The following is a 4706-nucleotide window of genomic DNA, read 5'->3' as shown; positions in this document are numbered from 1 at the left end:
AGTCCCCTTTGGCAGGCAGCCTCGGTCATGAGCATGTACAAGTGATTTTTACCAAAGTACCAGGGTGAGCGCTGGATAGCCTTGAGGCAGATTTTAAGCCTGGCCTGCGGGAATTGTTAAAATGATTCAGGTGCAGGTAGCAGCAAGAAGCTAGATTGCATTTACCATGGAAGACATAAAGGAAAGAACAAATAAGCTGAAAGGATTTTCCCACATTTGAAATTTCCTCTCCTTTTTAAAAAAAAATTTATTTATTTATTTATTTTAGAAGCAGAGTTACAGAGAGAGGGAGAGACACAGAGAGAGGTCTTCCATCTGCTGGTTCACTCCCCAAATGGCTGCAACAGATGGAACTGGGCCTATCTGAAGCCAGGAGCCAGAGCTTCTTCCTGGTCTCCCATGTGGGGCCAAGGACTTGGGCCATCTTCCACTGCTTTCCCAGGCACATCAGCAGGGATCTGGATCAGAAGTGGAACAGCTGGGACTTGAACCAGCACCCATATGGGATGCCGGTGCTGCAGGCTGGGGCTTTAACCCACTGCACCACAGCACCAGCCCCTTCTTATTTCTTGTAGCTGGACTCCTATCATTGACAATACTTCCATTATTTTCTAAATTGTGTGATGTGATGGTAGCAAAAGACTTTTTTTAAGACCTTATTTATTTGAAACTGTTACAGAGAGAGGTAGAAACACACACACACAGAGGGAGAGAGAGGTCTTCCATCTGCTCGTTCACTCCCCAAATGGCTGCAACAGCCATTGCTGAGCCAATCAGAAGCTAGGAGTCAAGAGCGTCTTCTGGATCTCCCATGTGAATGCAGGGGCCCAAGGATTTGGGCCATCCTTTGCTGCTTTCTCAGGTGCATTAGCTGGGAGCTGGATCAGAAGTAGAGCAGCTGAGACTAGAACTGGAGCTCATAAGGAATGCCAGTGCTGCAGGGCAGGGCTTTAACCCACTGCGCCACAGTGCTGGCCCCTAGCAAAAGCCTTGAAACATACCAACAGGGGTGCTATCCATCATGAAAAGATTCCCAGCTATTGCACCTTCCTCTCTGGGTTTCAAAGTCCAGATCTCCTTCTCAGGCAAGAGGTGTAATTTCTTTTTCTTGCTCTGACTGAATCACCCTCACTTCAGCAGGAGCAGGAAAAGGGGTGCTTGAGAGCAACCCCTTGCTCTCTCCCCAGGAGACACTGAGGGTGGGGCCTTGGCAAATGGCTTTCTTGCTGGCCTGTTGTGGAGCGAGTAGACCCCAGAGGTCTTGGTGAGGGTCCAGGCCCCACCTGTGAGTCCCCCAGGTTCCCTGCTGCCTGCTCAGGTTCAGGCAATAGGCACAAATGTCATCCTCTCCGGGCTTCCTTCTTGCTGCCCTCTGGGAATTTGGATTCAGGGTTTTTCCTAATGTCCAAGACTTTGATAAAAAAAACTTACAGGGGCTGATGCTTCTTGATGCCAAGCTTCAAAACTTCTAAGATGAGGAACAGAGAAAAAAATCGAAACTCTCAAAGAGACAACAAATAACATGGTACAATCAATTAAACACTGCATTGTGTTGCTGCAGATTGCTAGAAGTACCATTAATCTTGCAGATGCAATATTTCAGTCTAGTCCCTTAGAACCGATGACCCCAGACTGTCTTACTTCCAGAACCTGTTCAGTTGTGTGAGTCAGAGCAGTGTCCATCTTCCCTACAAGTTGGGTCTGTATTAGCTACTTTGGGACATCATCAGATAACTAAACAGTATAGACTGTGGGCATTCACCACCCAGTAGCAGTCCAACTTCTCCAAGCCATGTCAACTTGTCTCCAAATACAGTCCCAGAGCTCTCTTACTCTAGCAGTGAAGATGAATTCTATGATGCTGATGTATTCCACCAAAGTGGCTCATCCCCAAAACGCTTAATAGATATGTCTGGATCTGCCTCTTTCTTACAGCGGCTCAGGTCTGAAGCAGCCAGATACCACAGAATCACTTAATTCATCCAAGTCCAATGGAACAAGTGATGCCGCCCTTTTTTGATTTGCATGATGATAGAGATTATGATGGAGAGGCAAGGCCCATGGAGGAGCACAAGAGTGTTATCTAGCACCTCTTGTGACATGTTAGGCTTGGAATGGATCTAACTAAGGTAGTCCTTCCAACATTCATCTTTTTTTTAGAAACCTTTTATTTAATGAGTATAAATTTCATAAGTACATCTTTAGGAATATAGTGATTCTTCCCACCATACCCACCCTCCCATCCCCACTCCCATCCCACCTCCTCCTCCCTCTTCCAGTTCCAGTCCCATTCTCCATTAAGATTCATTTTTCAATTAACTTCATACACAAAAGACCAACTCTATACTATGTAAAGATTTCAACTATTTACACATACACACACAGAAAATATAAAAAAACTGAGAACAAGTGTTACAGTTAAATCTCATAGCACAACTCATTTAGGACAGAAGTCCTGCATGGGGAGTAAGAGCACAATGATTCCTGTTGTTAATTTAACAATTAACACTCTTATGTATGACATCAGTGATCACCTGGGGCTCTTGACATGAGCTGCCAAGGCTATGGATGCCTTTTGAGTCCACAGTCTCTGTCAGTATTTAGGCAAGGCCATAGGCAAAGTGGAAGTGGAAGTTCTCTCCACCCTTTGGAGAAAAGTACATCCTTCTTTGATGGCCCCTTCTTTCCACTGGGGTCTCACTCATGGAGATCTTTCATGCAGGACTTTTTTTTTGCCATAGTACCTTGGCTTTCCATGCCTGAAATGCTCTCATGGGCTTTTCAGCGAAACTAGAATACCTTTAAGGCTGATTCTGAAGTCAGAGTACTATTTATAGTGACTGTCATTCTATGAGTCTGCTGTGTAAATTACTTCCCACAACATTCATTCTTGAAAGATCTCTTTCAGAAATGTATGCAGACGTATTTTGCACATCTGAACCTGTTTGTGAGAAGGATCCCAGGGATTGAATGTGAAACAGTACCTCTCAGCCTTTCATGCAGGAAAGAAAGGATCAGGTTGCCCAAAAGCCATATCCAGTTTTGGCAAGACCTTTCAATATCTGACACTGAAGAGAACACAGAGCTAGTTTTGGAAGGACCAGTTCCTGTAACAGTTGGTAAGTACCAGTTCCCTGTTTAACATTCATGACTGAATAGATTTCCCATCATCTATCTACCCATTTCAGCCTTTTATGCTGAGTGTTTGTACAAGAAGCAATAGTTCAGTGCTCATATCTGGATCAAATTAAAATCCCTTGGTATGTCAACTGGTGTGCACAACATAGGACAGGGCTGTGTCTCATGTCCAGACTACAATGAACATTACATTCTCACATTTCCCAATGGTTATGGAAGGTCTATCCTCATATTGCTCTGAGTGAAATTAGGAGGAGAATGCAATATTAATTGTTCCAAAATACGCAGTAGTGCAAATATCATCTTCCACACTAAACCTTTCTATGGTGGCCAGAAACACAGAAACACTGCTGAGATTGTTTTCTCCAAATGACAGAAAGTCTTTTGCCCCATTGAAGGGCAGTAGAATAGTGTCATATATGCAAAATACACAATTGGGGAAAATACACATAGATACAAAGATGTTGCCTATAATCAAGAAGAAAGTGAGGAAGTTGGAAGATCAGAATGAGTATGAGTCTTGCAGTCTTTGAAAGGATGACATTTTCAATTTCAAAATCAGAGGCACTGATGTAGCAACTGAAGCAAAGCACAGACTTGAAGAAAGACAAGGAGCAGAAGCCCAAGAAAGGAAGGAGAAGGAAATTTAATGCGAGACAAGGTTATTTCACGAAGATGGAGAATGCTGGGTTTATTATGAACCATTACTGAAACATCTTGGTGCTGCCAAGCATTAGGTTGGGAAATGCAGAGTTTACCCCTGATGACCAGGGCAGTGGGTATAATCAAGCTATAGTCTATTTGTGGGAGAAACTCATCAACTCTCTGCATGTCCCTGTGGCTCCTATCTTAGGGATACTGGACTTGCTAATGCAGATGAACAATTACAGCAGGAAAAGCTTCCCGTTCTTCCTCTGTGGCCATTACAATTTTGACTTCAGTCCTGAGAAAAACTTCAGGTTTTGAAAACCAGATTTCTGTTCCTTTTCTAAACCCCATGCTCTGAAAAGCATTTATAAATCCAAGTCTCAAGCTCTGCACTCTAGTATTGCCATTAAGATACACAACCTGTTTCCTAGTTCATGTAATCTTGGAATATGTATATATATATGAATATATTTGAGATTTTTCATAAATACTCCATCTATTGTAAATATTGATTTCTCAGAGATGTTTTAGAAAATTAGTGCAGTATACTCAAAATCAAGTGTTAAAGAAATTTCATGGTTTCTCCTACAAAAACATTTATTTTGGAATTGAACTGTTATTACATTCTGTTTCTATCTAACCCTGGATTACAGTTTAAATATACTCAGTGCTTCTTATAGCTTCATAAAGTATTTTTTCCAACCTTAAAAAATTCTCTGCTGGTGCCGCGGCTCACTAGGCTAATCCTCCACCTTGCGGCGCCGGCACACCGGGTTTTAGTCCCGGTCGGGGCGCCGGATTCTGTCCCGGTTGCCCCTCTTCCAGGCCAGCTCTCTGCTGTGGCCAGGGAGTGCAGTGGAGGATGGCCCAAGTGCTTGGGCCCTGCACCCACATGGGAGACCAGGAGAAGTACCTGGCTC

The 4706-nt window shown here is 43.5% G+C and overlaps 1 pseudogene; it reads left to right on the top strand.

Moving 5' to 3' along the window:
- Positions 1–1433: 1433 nt before the first annotated feature.
- On the top strand, positions 1434–3875 carry LOC108178062 (oxysterol-binding protein-related protein 9-like; annotated as a pseudogene).
- Positions 3876–4706: the final 831 nt, after the last annotated feature.

This window comes from Oryctolagus cuniculus, chromosome 8, assembly GCF_051225735.1.
Source record: "Oryctolagus cuniculus isolate XC-2025 breed Fujian yellow rabbit chromosome 8, ASM5122573v1, whole genome shotgun sequence".
In the NCBI taxonomy this organism is placed as follows: domain Eukaryota; kingdom Metazoa; phylum Chordata; class Mammalia; order Lagomorpha; family Leporidae; genus Oryctolagus; species Oryctolagus cuniculus.
The sequence above is the reverse complement of the archived record's forward strand: the minus strand, read 5'-3'. Positions and strand labels throughout refer to the sequence as shown.